The 16,975-nt window shown below is 43.0% G+C and overlaps 1 long non-coding RNA gene across 1 annotated transcript; it reads left to right on the top strand.

The window, feature by feature from the left end:
- The first annotated feature begins 1,473 nt into the window (after positions 1-1,473).
- Positions 1,474-12,951, top strand: LOC147754938 (uncharacterized). The gene is made up of 2 exons (XR_015330518.1): positions 1,474-3,099; positions 3,321-12,951. It is a non-coding gene; the product is annotated as an uncharacterized LOC147754938 (long non-coding RNA).
- Positions 12,952-16,975: the final 4,024 nt, after the last annotated feature.

Here is a 16,975-nt window from a genome sequence, read left to right as displayed (position 1 = left end):
GACTCCCATGGCGACTTGTGAGTGGCGTTCCCTCTGTAAATCACATGATGTATAAACATTGATATGCAAACGTAAACAAAGTTTGGAGCTGAAGTGATCGGTAGTATCAGGGAGAACGCCAAGATGAAGCGAGTAAGCGATACTAATATGTCTAATGCCAGCACGTCGTTAATATACACAGGCGAACATTGGGGATGGGTAATTTCAGGGTCGCCGAAAAACAAAATCTTCTTGTAAACATAAACGCAGGATCCTGTTACGACTTAGTATTACTTTATCCGTGTCGGTTCCACTTATTGATAATTGCAACCGACAATTTACATAATATTGGCTAAAGACATTAATACGCATATATATCGTAAAAACAAGGCTGGTTGATTTCATTCCCATTAGTCTGCCGAATATTGTTCTAATGCCTCCGTCATTACCATACTATTGTCCCGCAACAATAGTAATGATGAAAAGAAGAAGAATACATGTAGCTTTATGATTATGCCCGTAACATCGGCAAATTTATCAATAAGCACGGATTTGTGGTTTTTTTCTATCTCGTTGTATTACAAACACAAAGACCAATTCGTTGTCGAAAATTTATCGACTATATATAAATATATATACACAAGACAGTCAGACTTTAGGCGGTAGCAACAGCTGAATTGTCAACATCAACAGACAACAAATGCAGAAATTTCAGCGATCATATCACGTTAATCATATTCGGCTAAAATTTAACTTTATCTTGAAACACCTGCAACTTCTACACCGAGAGGCAAAATGACATTAGATTATCCACTAACCGTCATCTTCCGGAAGAAGTCGTGCTTTCTTCCGCGGCTCTAGCCACTCTTAACCATACATAGCGCGTCAAACGGCAGGAGCACACGCGCTAAACTGTTGCGTTTAGCTGTTGGCGAAAAATTAAGATACCTCTTCCTTATTTATTTCCTAACATATCGTGAGCAACACAGTGCCGCCGCGCAAGACTCAAGGCATACGACGGTGACATCGTGGTGCTGACGCTTTTCCACTTGCTTGCTGTCGACAAACTAAAACGCCGATGGAGACAAGGGCGAAAGATTTGCCCCCCGTGGCCGGGATAGTGACACCAATCGTGGTAGTCACATGCCGGCTATGGGAGATTTGCTATAATGCCGGTAGCCAAGTTGAATAGGGGACTGGCACGTAACAGAGAAAAATCCTTGCCATGCTCAAATGGCTCTGACCATGGCACTTGATAAAGTTTCCTCAAAGACTAATCTATACCTATCGCGAATTGCTTACGTATGTCATGTGCGTGTATGATGCATCCATATGCGTACTTATATAAGTAGTTATGACGTCTTGGTAGGTGAGACAAAATGGCAAAACGAGGGAAGTGACTGCTTCTAGTAAAAACAATCAACGACACGAAGAATTTGCTTTTCATTTCATATAATAATGGCAGCAGAGAGTTTTCATGACGGCAGGCATTTTTCAAGTACCTCTGATAGACGTAAGTAACGTCCACTGTAACGAAACTACGAAAAAATACCTTCTAAAATGCCAATACGCATCGTCTGGTGCGTAAGGTTTCTTCAGTTAAACGAATAGAGCAACTTCTGCACGGCTGATCTGCCTTCAGGCTTTGCTTATCTCTAGTTTGGCTCTTTTTCCAGAAAAACCAGATAAACCATTTGGAGATGGGACCCACGTTGTATCGTAGCCCATATTACGCCAGATAGATTATCTACTTCTTTTCATAGGCTTACCTTATGTGTGGCAAGACAACAAAAGCTTAGCAATTTCCATTGAAATTAGTGCACCTTTCTCCCTAAAATCTAAGCCCTCTGTTAGTTTAGACCCGGGCTCTCGCGTTATCATCAGCCCTGTTGTTGATAGGACAGGAATATTTAGCCTCAAGGTGAAGGACAGAAGATGAGAGACAAGAAGTACGAATCGCGATCACATCGGTTGAACTGATTTCCGGGGACGAGTTACCAGCAGTTGGGTCGACGACGCTAAAATACATCGAATGCATCTTATCATGGGTCTCTACTCAGCTTACAGAGCTTATTCTATGAAGAATAAAAAGACGGGTTTGACATCGTATGGAAACGAGTAGACCCCGTAGCCTTTAGCCTAATAAACTATCCCCGTATAGGCGTATATATACAACTGTTTATAAAAATAAATCAAGAAGGAATCAAGACACTCTTACTAATAAAGAGTAATTAATAAAAGTTAATCGAGTTTTACTGTTTAGCAGTTTCCGTGTGAAAGTAATTCTTCATGAAATTATATTGTTCGTATTGTCTCCTTGCTATTGTTACTTTAACATTATCACTAAAGGTTGGAGATAGTCGATGCCCTTCGGATGACTAGCAACGTTAATTAGCATCCGTCTCGTTTAGTAGTAGTTGCAGAAGTAACAATAACACAGTCACAAAAAATGAATGTAACCATAATAGCTAGAACCCGCAGAGGGCAGGTATAGTTACTCCCTCCTCCCCCAGTGTCGAAGACGTGTAGCTACTGCCTACGAGTTATTCGTTTCAACATTGGAAAGTCGCTTCATGCTGCGTTATAGGACGCTTTCCTCGTCACTGTAAACAGCGAAAAGTAGACGTTGAGCTCATGCGTCTGTCAGTGACTAAGGGCATCTCAGTCTGTCTACTATAACCATCTCGATCTTCACAATCTCATAGGACCACACAATCCTGCCAGCTGTATCACGATTAGTACGGAGTCAAATGCCGCGCTCTCTTAATTTCGACTGACCAATGCCAAACGAAAAAAGACAGATTATGAGCTCTGTGACTGGCGGCCACCTACATCACACAATGTATAACTAACGAGTTCCTTAAATCTGCGTGAATATTACGTCAAATGATACGTCATCTGCCCGCCGCCTCTGTAGTTTGTTACGGCTTCTGCATCTTCTGTCTGGTCCACACCGATAAAATCACCTTCCTCACATCTGAGGCCAACGTCAACGACGGACAATACGACTACAACTCACAACAAACGGCATACGCGCCATCTGCCGGTTGGCCAACGTCATATCAAACGCAGGCTACAGTAGTAACGAGATAAATGACGACCACAACGATGATAATTGGGGTAAGTATTGTTTTAGGGGAAATCCGAACGGAACTGGGTCACTGCCCTCTATTCAAAATCGTTTGCCCCATTCATTTTCGGTCTGCTGCCCATTGCTGGAACTTTTGTTTGTTTACAATTTATCGATGCTCTCTCAGAATAAAAACAATAAGAAGCCAAGATATACTCAAGGATAAACAAATTCAGATTTCGTATGTTGTTGGGATACTGTTTTGTTTCAGATGTTTTCTAGCGTCGATAATAAATCGATAGAATGAGAAACAATGCAATCGTTCAACGTTCGTCACAAAGAATCGTTATGGAATTGGGTAAAAAGGTAAACTGAGCATTTTGCTTGTCTCGTTCATTAATTGTTTTCATAATGCTCATAAAGAAGGCTAGTTCCGCGTTCTGTCTGCCGAGCTGCAACCCAAAAGGAAAGCATGAGCAAAGGAACGAGGTAGTCAATTAATAGTCAAATAGGATACCATGTACAAAATCATTAGCTACGTAGTCACCTTCTCCTGATTATCTGGGAGGATTCAACGAGCAAGCCATGCAAAGAAACAAGCATCGGACCAGCACTACTCTGTGCTTACTATCACTAGGCCAAGGTGAGCAGCTTCAAACGATAACTGCGCCACAAACGGAAAACACAGAAATAGTCTGGTACATCCTAACCGTGCTAACTTTTCCAGGAATAGCCAATAGTAAATCATACAAATCGAATACTGTATGGTCATATGAAGTATTTCATCGAACAACTCCATCTCCTTGAAAAGGGAGCAGACAGCCTAATTTCAACCATTCACGTGTAAACTCCAATAGAGCCATGATGATCCTGTGAAAATTCCTGTGCCAACGTTTTTCAAGGGCCTGTCGAGCAAACACCGTGGGTATACTGCGCATCAACCCCATAAATGCTCCGGAGATTTATTCTTCTTAAGCAGCGCAGCACTACGCTGAGTAGAGGCATTTTCACCGTCAAGCTTAAGAAATGTGACCATCAGTATAGCCTTATTCGGCTGGCTGCAAGCCTCGAGGTGTCTATCCGCCATGTTTCTGTGCGTATGTGTATATATGCTTAGACTCGTATGGACTTTTTTTTACCGTCAGAGGCTCATTCCCGCATCTGACGACGCTCAATCCCGAGACGCCGAGGAGAAATAGCGAGATATAGAAAAGTTCATTGCCGAGTTGCGGCAACAGGGTCGTCGATCTAACTAAAAAGACCAGTTAGTCGTTCAGCCGGTCTCCTTTTAGTCGGGCCGGTTACTTGCCGACGCTAGGTATCTACAGCAAATGCCGATATAGTAGGAAAACTGTCCTTGGCTGTTGTAGAGCAAGCAAGTTCTACGCATATACGTAGGTGTTCGCGCTTTTTTCCCCCCTGTGTCATCCTAGTGTAACACAACTAACTGGTCGAGTTGACTGCGTGTAGGGTCGCCTGCCTAAGTATACTAGGCTATCCTTGGGCACCCTCTGCGGATAACACCTTTTGCCCACGGTCTAGATACGTCAGTAGATGGCTGCTGCCATTCTAACACCACTGGCGATTGTCTCAGGCTTCGCGACTGAATCAGTTGATTCACAACTACCTACGCTTGTAATACGGTGCCTTGCTTTGACACAATCGTAGATATATAGAGACAGCGACAAGCGGTCGGGCAGCGGTGGTAATAATGCTGGTGGTCAGCGTCACTGTAGTGTAGTGGAAAAGTGGTCGCTGGCCTCAGTGAAGCAGCGGTACGCTACTGGACAACAGCGGCGGCTGTAATAGCAACTTGGAGTAGGATGATGCAGCACAGACGAGGCGGACCCCTTTGTTTGAAGAAATGATCATTTCGGCCATTGCTGTGTGCTCCGCCAAACGGTGCCGCCAGACTGCCGCCACGCAGCAGCGGTAGGTACAGCCAGAGTTACTGGGCGTCATGTAGAGGGAAGTAAAGGGAAGAGAGGACGAACTACCGCCCGCTTATTTACGCTGACTTCCCATTCTGGCGCTCCTCAATGGCATCGTGCTTAGTGCGGATAACATCAACGGTGCAGCTGTAGCGCTATAATAAAGCATAACTGCTTTGGCTGCGACGTTGGCTGGCGCACGCCGCTTGCACTGACTCAATCAGCATCTGAGTGAATAGACGCTATCTTTACAGAAGAAGAAGAAGAAGAGAAGAAGAAAAGAAGAAGAAAAGAAGAAGAAGAAGAAGAAGAAGAAGAAGAAGAAGAAGAAGAAGAAGAAGAAGAAGAAGAAGAAGAAGACGAAGACGAAGAAGACGAAGAAGAAGAAGAAAAAGAAGAAGAAAAAGAAGAAGAAAAAGAAAAAGAAGAAGAAAAAGAAGAAGAAGAAGAAGAAGAAGAAGAAGAAGAAGACGACGATGACGACGAGCGCTGCTGTCAGCGGCTGTGTCGGCCAGCAACCGCTGTCAATACCTGCCGTCGATATCAAACGGGCCAAACACGAACGAAGCTGACTTCTGCTGTTGCTATCATCGTTCGTTCGTTCGTTCGTTCGTTCGTCGTCGTCGTCGTCGTCGTCGTCGTCGTCGTCGTCGTCGTCGTCGTCGTCGTCGTCGTCGTCGTCGTCGTCGTCGTCGTCGTCGTCGTCGTCGTCGTCGTCGTCGTCGTCGTCGTCGTCGTCGTCGTCGTCGTCGTCGTTGCTAAACAGCTGCGGAACGGAGCCGTTGTGATGTAGCTGTAGTCGCCTGATTAACTCATTGACTAACTAACGGAGTGATTGCGTTTTGCTGGTTAGCGTAAGCAAACACTGCAGCGACTGTCGCCGGCCTGCGACTGTTACAGCGACGATAGTAGCGTTGCTGTCACTGCTGATTTGTGGCGCGACAATTCAACAGCCGCATCTGCACCGCCTTTAGAAGCTGTTCTTAAACTGTCGCGCCACCAGCAGTTTCTGCCACATAGTACAGTCTGGCCGATTCGCAGAGTGATTGTGCCACGACAGGATAGCGTATTATCGTCAGGCTGGCCTGGTAGACGTTCTCGCAATAGCGATAAACCTGGCTAGCCATCATGGAACGATAAAAAATGTTTTTCGTCTTAAGTCGTTAGGCACTACTTCAGAAACCATAGAGCGATAACGACAGTGGAAACATCATCGATCGGGCCAGCAAATGGCCGGCCACACGACTGTGCACAAGCGTCGTCATCACAGTTATTATTCCCACGACGTTACCATCACTCGCTACAACGAACATCGCCAACGACCGCCCGACGACAAGTCGCCGATCGGCCATAACAGGCTGGACAACAGCAATAACAGCGCTACTCAGTTGACGCTATGCCCGTAGCTTGATTTCGATTGATCACAATACGACTACACGCCACGTATACGTTGCATCGGCATGTTCGAAGAAGCTATGCTACGACAAGGGAAGAAGGTTATAGGAAAAGGAAAGGAAATAATAGGTTCGTAGAGCGATCAGCTAATACAGTCGCTATTGCCGTCACTGATGCCGGTAGCTTTGCTACATAATTTCGGCTTTTGATTTTGCGGCTCGGCAGTCAATCGCTGAAATCGCTGAAACTGCACAACTTCCATGATAAAAAAAAATCATTCACCAGCTGGCTAAAGACAGGCAACAATAAAGAACGGGTAAACGGAGGGCACGACGAACATCACTGACTGAAAGTACATGTACGTAGAGCTATAGCATACGGCACACTGCACGTAACTGCATCGAAACGAACGCAGCTTTTAAGGTGACTAGCAATACTGCGATCGACCCCCTAAATGCTACACATAGTTTATTTAAGGTTAAGAAAAAAACCGTATCCGCCCCTATATTCAAAAAAGCTAACTGGTGAGACAAACCATGACATTCGATGGCTATACGCCGCCGCCATATTTACCTATAACAATACGCATGAATCTATAGTTATAAACCCGTATGTATCTACGGGATAAGTGTATACGCAGTATAATTGCTTAGTCCATTGAAAAACGCACTCAAAGGCCTGTCTAGAACTTCTGAATAGATGGAACTGAGAGGGTGATACGCAGCGGAATCGAGAAACCGTATATCGAGCCCTACGAACACGTTCACGTGCGTCCCAACAAGTCAACGATTTATCGTTTCATTGATATTCACGAGCCTATGGCAACTGATTAGATTAGTTCATTAGCTGGCAAGCATTGTTATCTGTTTTCATCAGCGGCTGATGCCGCGGCCCAATACCATATTATGCCTGCACGCAAGGTGACACTAATATAGTGACGACAAATACGGCGAGTGCAATTTGTGACGGCAACGAGATTGGTAGGAAAATTTAGTTGGTGTAAGAGGCAGCATATTGGCCCTTCCCTCGTTTTCTCCCTCCCCTCTATCTATCGATATATATATATATACACACATATACATATATACTGTTTTTATGTTTCTCTGTTGCAATATTGCCGGTCTCGTTGTTGTGGCCACTATAACTGCTGCTAAGGCTTAGCGTTGTTTACATGTGTTTGAAATATTACTGTGTATATAATGGTATGACTGCGGGCTAAACTTGTATAACCGCTGGTCCCCGTTGCTTAGCGAAAACCCGCGTAGTAGTAGAACTAACAGTAAAGTATGTGGAATCAAGCTCATCTAAGCGTATATGCATACAGATGTTACGAGAGTGAGAGAAAAAAAAAAGACCACGCGGGAGATGGTCGATAGAAGCCACTGCTACGAATCTAGCCGATGAAAAGCAATGTAAAAGTTTAGTAGCCGCAGAAGTTACACGGCTTAAACACCCCCCCCCCATCTTTTCTCCTACATTGTACAAGCAACAGTAGCAGCAACATAAAAATAGAAACCGATAAACAAACACACGATTATTACAAAGTCCAGTATTTGCTATTGATTCAACCACTACGGTCGTTCGTGGCCATCACAACGGGGATCAACAAGTGCCGTTTTGAATTAAGTTTAAATGATTAAGTCTTTCGACCGGGGCAATCACCGTTCACCGAATACAGCTGGCTTGTTGACCTCAGTGTCAACATCAACTACCTCCTCGTCATCAGACAGCACCATTCTATCGTGACGACGTTCGCTGCGGCTATTTCAGCTTGCTGCTGTTAGTCGTTCCAGCAGCGGACCCTGCCCCCGTGACGTGTCACTTGTAGCGCCGTCCGGTCTGGTCCAGTCAGGTAGGGCGTTAGAGCACCCTTGTGGTTCACAGTCTTTTGACGACGCACGGCAGGTAAATGAGCGCCTGAACGAGTGGATTAAACAAATCACTGGGCGACTGACTAACCGACCCATAATCTGACACTGCAGTTCCTGTACGCCGGCTTCCGACGATGCTGTTGTGAAAACAATTTTGCTGTTCTTTGCTGGTGGGTGGCTGGAACACGTGTGTCTAGTGCGCAAACAGGTTCTATCTACCCTTTTCTTTAATAAAATTAATTTTATTTTTGCTTTGAAACGTATCGCTGCCGGCGCTGTCCCGAACGCTGCGCTAGACAGGCGAGCAACGCGTCACGAGCCGAGTCATCAGTACGAATACTGACTGGCAGCCGGCAGACCAGCTGCAGCAGCAAGCCAGCCGATAACAACCAAATCCAAGACTCCAAAACAACCGGGTAGCAACGGCAAACAACGTCTGGCACACTTGAGAAATGAACCTGATTATGTCAATATACAAAGGTACATATATGCGCAAAGCACTGCGTCTATGTAGTATATTGTCTTATGGAGAAACTGTTCCTTTTTGCCAAGCAAAAAGGTCATTAAAAAGGAAAATTTTGTGACAACTTTGATAGGTATCCTCACTACATTGCACGTGTGGTGAAGCTACATGACTAGACATTTAGTTAATTCATTCATTTTTCTATAATCTTTAAGGTAGAGAGAGAAATAGTTACTGAACATTTTTATCAACAGTTTTGGTTGGTATATATAAAGTTCGATTTACGAGCTTATGAAGCACATGAAGTAATCAACATAGCAGGGGAAGTCATAATGGATCAGTCCCTGATTGACAACAATATATTCGTAAGGCGTATCACGGTAGTTTTCTAGGTGCTTATGATTAGGACGTTGGTGCTCATACTGGATTTGTGTAAACACTCCAGTCAACACAATCAGTCGATTGTTTCCACCACCTTTCATAACGTTCTCTGCACGGAAAGCCGCATAACGATAGGAAATCATTTAACCCCGATATTACCTAACAATTCTGAATTCCGAAGGCGAACTGCAATATTATTTCCAGTGTTTGCCAACTTCACAGCTGCCACATAAATCGCAGCACAGACACATTAACGAGGATCATGAAACGAAACGAAAACTGATAACTTAAGACAGATAGTCGTTACTAACTTCAGTAAAACATTTTATAATTTGGCCGATGTCTGATCATTCGATAAAGGAAACGATCTAACGGAGGAGCATTACGCGCACACATGGCCCGATAATACAACTTCAAACCTGACTGCGGCAGCAGAAAATAGGTGTCAAAGGTTCGTCGAACGCCAACATTCCATACTACCTTAAACATCTATCTCTTTCCATCCTGGAACCAGCCAACCAACGATATTAAAAGCAGCAATATAGCAAACATCAACGGTGGCTATATTACAGAAAATAGTCGTGGAAATACAAGTGGTCCTAACACGTTCATACGTTCATGGATAGATCGAACGTTTACGTGGTTCTCTCTTACTTCGTAAATATCGCGGACAAATATTGAAGCTAATGAATCTCGGCAATGGCTTTCGTTTAAAAAGTAAAATTAGCGCTGGTCTTATCAACGAAAGAGATACTATCTTTTCATAGTTAGGCCACTCTAGTCGTTTTCCATAGATACATCTTTACAAATAAAAATAATCGTAGCAACTAAACTTCTGTCATCATGTCAGCTTAACAAGCCGTATTAGCTATAGTAAAACAGTAATAATAGTAGCATCATAAACACTAATGAATTGTGCTATTTCAATAGCACATGATGATGTCATTCTGTCACGGATACCTGAATGCTAAAAGTTCCCCTTATAATGGTGTTCCTTGTTACGTTGAATACCAGAAATCTGCAAGAAAAATTAAAGGAAGGCTGCTACGGGATCCAGCAAAAAAGAAATAATCATTAGCTTCAAGAACAAACATTTTTACAAAGATCCTTACTTAATCTTCTATCAAAAAAATCAAATGAATCCCTCGTATTTTTGTTGAATCCTACAAGCCAAAGGGTAAAAGGGCGAAACGCGTCAGCAGAGGATATAATGGTTTTTAAGGGCCATTTGAATTTCTAAAAACCTGTTTTGTGTTACAGCGACAGTTTGTAATGAACCTCGGCGTAGATAGACGACGCACATATCAAAATATAGACGTATAAACAAAATCACAACCGCAATTGTGATAATAATAATAATAGTAATACTTATCTGTGTTTCGAAGCTGCCTTTTGTGAACCTTCGTGTTGCCTTTTTTTAGTATAGAAAATGGCCACGTTCGCAATGCATTCCTCCTCGGTTCTAACATGATTAATAGGAATTACGTTTTTACCTGGTAGAAGTCACTCTCTTATAACGTTTATAACAATTCATCTACCGGCGTTCGACCACTAAAAATTTCCATTATTGTGTTATACGAATATTTGCATACCGTAATTACCGACCCTGCCCCCGACTACATCCGTACCGTAGGTGTACTTTCATATCTGAAATGTTTACACGAATCTCTGATATACGGTCAGCTACAGCAGACAGGGGTTAATGCCTGCATCGCATCTAATACGTATAATAATCATATGTAAAAAGTTCACGCATTTGTTATGCATTTGCTATGCTCGACACCCAGGTATCCATTACGACATAGTTTACGCCTTAAGGCGATGATCATATACGCTACGGCCTTGTTGTATCGAGGTGCAGTGCAAGTGTGCTTGAACGGAGGCCAGTTCCTTTTTCTACGCTTTTACTGTCTACTTTTCAGCGAGTGTTAATTCAGCTCAGACCTATATTCTCATATGTTATCTACAAATAGGAGTCTTCTGTTTCTAAAGCGCTAGGTCTTTTAAAACTATACGTGGTCGATTAACACCAAAGCCACAACAGTCATCAATGAGCTGAGTTTACCCAGTTGCTTGGAAGCGGCTTTCTTTCCCCATTAATTCGTTTCCACTGCGCTTCTGAAGCTGCGGTAGCGTTCACATCTAGGGGCCCCATCACACCACAATAAGCTAAATATTCTCCACACACATCATCGGTATTATTATCATCATCTGATCAATGCGTGCGCTTTTGATCCAACGGACTGCCTGCATTTCACAGTCATCAACACACACAAAAATAGACACAGCAGCTTAACTGTGTCGCTACTACTATTGGTTTAGTGAGGTTTTTCCTCCAATGCTCCTTCTGACCCGGGCAGGCGGCAGGCGACAGCAGATCAACCAGAGCCAATCCACTCGAGCAGCCGCTCTCCACGAGCGCCCCCTTGTGTTTTTCGTTTATTCGTTAATTCGTTCGCTGCTTGTTTCGCTTCTTTACCGCTATTCAGTGCGCCATCCCTATCGGTTTCTCTACCTATCCTTCTTCTATCGTTTCTGTGGTTCTTGCGACTCATTTCGTCGGCATCACCGTCATAGCTGGGCCTGAGGGTGACATTGGTCGGCGGCAACAGCAGCAACAGTAGACATAGATAATAACATGTAATCAGAAAACACTGGGGTGCTCCAGTGAGCGGCAGGACTACGCGACCAGCGTTTCCATGGGACAAGTACCGCGCTACGGTCCTAGCATAAACGCATAAAATTATAGTAACAACAATATAATAATTCGAGGATCATTGCTTTCTGAGCAGAGATTTAGGAAGCCAGCCTGTTACAACAACCTTCAGAAGCAGCGACTATTATAATATAAGGACAGGTGACTTATTTTGACTTCGACCAATAAAGTTCCGATACGAGGTTTGAGTAACATGTGTAAATAAAAAATATTGACTAATTAGCTGAATATCAAGCAAAAGGCAACAACAACTGAAATGGCAAATCAGTGATTTTTTTCGGAGAGTGCCGGATTTGTCTAGAATATATTTTGCTTTTTTAAACAGGATACGTGTACGCGTACAGGCTATCGTCGAAAGATCCGTTGCAAGAGTTTCGTCGAAGTACACTTGTGTAACCGAATGAAGACACGTGACAGAAGCATTTTTAAACATATTGAATAATATCCGTATAAAGCACTTAATCGTTTATCGACATTTTGGCTACTTTTATTCGTTTAGCAATATCACTTCCCAAACAAAGACAAACGTACACTACTTGTAGTACACATATGTGCGGTATGAAGTGCTTAGAGTTCTCAACGCCAATTTCCGCCCTAAACGACTTATGTTGTAAGAAGCCTAATGGACAAAGACAATATTGCCTTGAACAGAATAATTTTAGTTACATAGGCAACTTAAATTTCAACTTAATTGTGTGCAATTTTTACAAAACACACGTTTAAATATTACGCCTCCAACGAAGTGTGATGATTAATTTGCTAACTACCTATAATATATTTGTATTCCACTAGTGAACTTGGGCCCTAAGCAATGCCTCATGCTTTGAGTGGAGTACGTTCTAACGAAACGTATAGTATCTGTATGTATATGCACGCAAGGTTTAGTGCAACAAAAATACATTTCGATAACCAGCTGAGCATATCACTTTCACTGCAGATGGTAAAATCTAAATTCCAGCTTTCAATCATGCCTCGAGCACAGATTCAGCAGGGAAAATTAAGCATGACTTCACCCCTAAATATGTCAAAAATTGACAACGCGTTAAAATGAAATGAGATAACATCAGTTGACGCATAGTCAAACTCAATTGAAATTTAATTTGAAATACAATGTGTATATATATATATATATATATATATATATATAACCAAAAAGAAACTCTTGCTAAATTACTGGTGAAGGACGCTTCTACTGTGGAAATGATGAGCAGGTGGGCCATGTCATCCGTTATGTTGTGCATTCTTAGGGTAGCGAACCGGTGAAAACTGCCGTGAATGGTCACGCCTGTTTGACATCTCCCTTCAAATAAACTTTATACGAGGTGAACAAGCATAACGCTGATGCAATTACAGTGAAAACAGAGGCCACTACCCTACGTCACAGAAACGATATTTATACGTATTTTAGCCTAGTTAATAGTGCACGAAAAGCGTCTAATTTGAATATTACCGGCAAGTTTAAACGGTTATTAGAGCAACGTCAAAACTGCACGTGCAAACCCTCTATCGCTCCAATATAATATGCAGATTTCACAAATTTGAAGAAAAATCTATCTACTCCAACAAAAGCATCTGCCCTTCCCTTCCAAAGCAAATGTGCGAGCATATTTAACCCCCTCGTTTTCTAGAAGAACACATATCCACTTCAGAGCACTCGCTACTATGATAAGCGGTTACCCATCATTTTAGTCCGTAAAGGACGACCACGTGCGATCTTTCCTGAAAAGAAGTCTCTTCTCATTTCTAATGCAAAAACGACATAGTGTAGAGCACATAAGCATACATTCAAGCACGGTCACAGTGGCATCGAAATGGCACCCCGCAATACACTGATATCGACTCTCTGCCGCTAGCAGCTTCAACAACTTGTCGCGACCGATGTCAAACGTTCGCTTGCCAACGGTAGTCGTTCATTATCGGACAGACAGACAGACAGACAGACATACATACAAACAAACATACAGAGATAGAGCGAAAAAGCTAATGCCACCACCTAAAAATGTCCCTTTGCCTAACAAAGTTACACTGCTGCCGCATTAACGCTATTGATGGCATGCGACGCGCAGGCGAACAATACAACAAGCAATATCACACACGAGATACGATCCGATATATATACGCTTCAGAGCAGCGCCGCGATATGAAATATTGGCTAACATGAGTACCATCGCTGCATTGCCTATGACATCACAGCTGTTACTGAAACCGGCCAGAAACAACGGTACCAGCGCCGCAAGCGTATGCCTTTTTGTGTATGCATTACAAACGCCAATTACGAAAAAGCACAAAAGATTGCCGCTAGCAACATCCATAAGCCCCACAGCACATTAGTCATCGAAACATAACGACTGCACATTATAAACAACCAAGTGTGTTTGTACAAGAGAGATTTTTTACGAAAACATGTGGCTGATTTTTTAGCCAGTTTACCATTTTTTAGACCAATGCTGGTCTTTCTCGAAACACAACTGAGTTACCAAGAGAAAATGCGAGTAAGCTTTCTCTATACGATGAGCACTTCAGCGTTGACTATTTACTTCTGACTTAATCGAATCTACAACTAGCAGCGGTCACCTTTCAGCTCTAGCAATATATCCGATTTATGCTTCCATTTTCGTACAAACAAACAATCACCTGACGAAGAGCAGAACACGGATCACCGCTCATTTGATAGTCCGCCAATATGCTCAACCATAAGGCCATTGCCGTTTTCTCGTTCGCCGGTGGCTCAACGTCGCCGCCCACCCCACATCTGTCTCTCCACTGATCCCGGTCAGCAAATTCACCACGACCAGCCACACTTCAGAACTTGAAACCACATTCTTTATTCCTTTACCCCTTTTCTCCGACCATTCAAAACAATGAAGCCGAACAATCAGAACTTTGAAAAATTCAGCTTCTTTCCCTGTGCCCTTGTAGAATATTATGTTCGACAGTCCAACAAAGCGGAGTCGATTCCCTATCTGCCTACTGACGCGCCGATATTTACTTACCGGTACTTAGCGGTATGTATGCTGATATCCTTTTGACCGAAACACGATATTAAGCAGCACGCTTTATTTATTACATTTGCCAATTTACTCGCCGATTGTTTTCCGCCCTTGTTGGCAGTATTCTTTATTCCGCGTGGCGTGTGTCCTATCTGTCTGTCTATATCGACCTCTGTTTAAATATTTTTCTATATTGTTTACTCGATGATCTCACAATGTTCGGGTCCGCTGAGGGCGGGCCAACTGGCTACATTTCCAAGCTTCTATTACCGAAAAACGGGAGGTCAGAACTAATCTATAGTGTATGATCATAAATAGTCCAAACGTGGGCCGACACGTAATGCGAACGGAGTTTGTCTGTCCGAGGTTCTGCTTCCGACAGAAACGTATAGATAACCGGTCAGTTCTGCCACAGTAATACCGCGCTGTGCAGCACAGGCCGCTCCAACCCACCGGGATCGCCAGCAATACAAAGCACACTCTTAAAAACAACTCACTGCGGCAGAAGTCACGCAAAACCGCTGCGACCAATCCTCACCACACTAGCAGTAATGGTGCTACGACAAAAAGACGTTAACGAAAAACTGTTCGAGAGAACAGGCTGCTATCCGTGCTGACGTTGTTTCACTGAGTTGTCGACTATAAACACTTTCTAGCAATGTCAACTCGATGGGCCCTCACCGTTTCCTCAGAGGCAGACGAGGTTCACAGTTCGCCAAAGAGGATGTATCCTTCTCGACGGAAATATTAAATACTATTCAAAATCAATCTGCCGCCACAGGTCTAATTCGGCTGCGCAAAACAATTCGATGTAAATTATTATGTACACATATATGGATATATGGCAAAGAAGGACTAAGTCAGGCGACCACGTTTTTCCGACATCGGCGGTCGGGCGGGGGCCTTTCCTTCCATATAGCTTGCACACCACCTTTAACAGTAGCGAACCACGAGACACAATCGTCGTTGAAACACGCCTGATTCCGTACCACACGTTACGAACATTGTACGCTTTGGTCTTGTACCGCCAAAAAGATCACCCGACGTACACGCAATCCATTTTCGTGCTTTGGCAAGATAGAAGCATCGCGTTTCGCCTGCTCAACTGAACGGTCAGGCAAACAGCAATAGCACTGGCAACGCACGAACAAACGGCACAGCCAGCTGCTTACGACTTCCGATACGTCGTTAGTACACGGTTCACAACATTGGCTAAACATATGATGATGGCCGGACCCATGGGTACTGGTGGCGCAAACGCCATATTGACGTGGGGAGAGCAGACGACCCGGGCAAATTCAAATTTGAGAGAAAAAGTTTCGTTTGATAGAGTTGCCGCGTATATCAACGTATGGTGGTTGGTGCCCCTAGAGGCGAGTTATTAAACAGATTCGGAAATGTCGTTTTGCCTAGAAGTGGTGCATAATATATGTATATATACATATTCATATGTAACGTAAGGAGGAATATAATGCGATAGGAGTAGGATGAGTGTTTAGATTTGTGTTTCTCATAAGTTGATGTCTATGATTTTAGACGAACCACGTTCGAATTTGACTAGTTATATTCAACTGCACAGGCAGCTACATTTGCTTTTCTGACAAATATTCATACCGAGTTAGTACGTTTCTTTTTTTTTTTTTTTTTTTTTATAGTGAAATAAACTCTATTCCCTATGTTACGTAAATCACATTTCCAAGGTTCGTAGAAAATTCTTTGAAGCAAACAGTAATCCAAAGTCATGTTATTGTTTCAAATTAAGCTCCTAAACCACACTAAATGAGAAAGATAGTTGTGAATTATTCGGAAATCTAATATCAAACGTGAGAGTCGCTTGGATAGGAGAACTTGACTTTTTGAAGGAGGAAGGGACGGTTAACGGATAAGATACTGGTATAAAGTCCTCCAACAGTTTAGATTAATATGCCTTTGCATTAGCTCTGCCATAGAGGTTTGTGCACCTCCTTCTTAGCTGATCAGCTCCAACGAACTCATTATAAATTTCAATTAATAACCAAGAAAACGAAATTAATTACTACTATTATTGAAATTATTGTTGGATGTTTTTACAAAAAAGCTATTAACTTGGTCGGCGACCATTTTTTGCAAGCACGAATTTCGGCCTCAGGAATACCGAACAGTTAAATCTGGCTTTACAGTGAGTGTTTTGTAGAAGCTC

The sequence above is a fragment of the Varroa destructor genome, unplaced genomic scaffold (assembly GCF_002443255.2).
Source record: "Varroa destructor unplaced genomic scaffold, Vdes_3.0 BEIS01000006.1, whole genome shotgun sequence".
NCBI lineage: Eukaryota > Metazoa > Arthropoda > Arachnida > Mesostigmata > Varroidae > Varroa > Varroa destructor.
The sequence above is the reverse complement of the archived record's forward strand: the minus strand, read 5'-3'. Positions and strand labels throughout refer to the sequence as shown.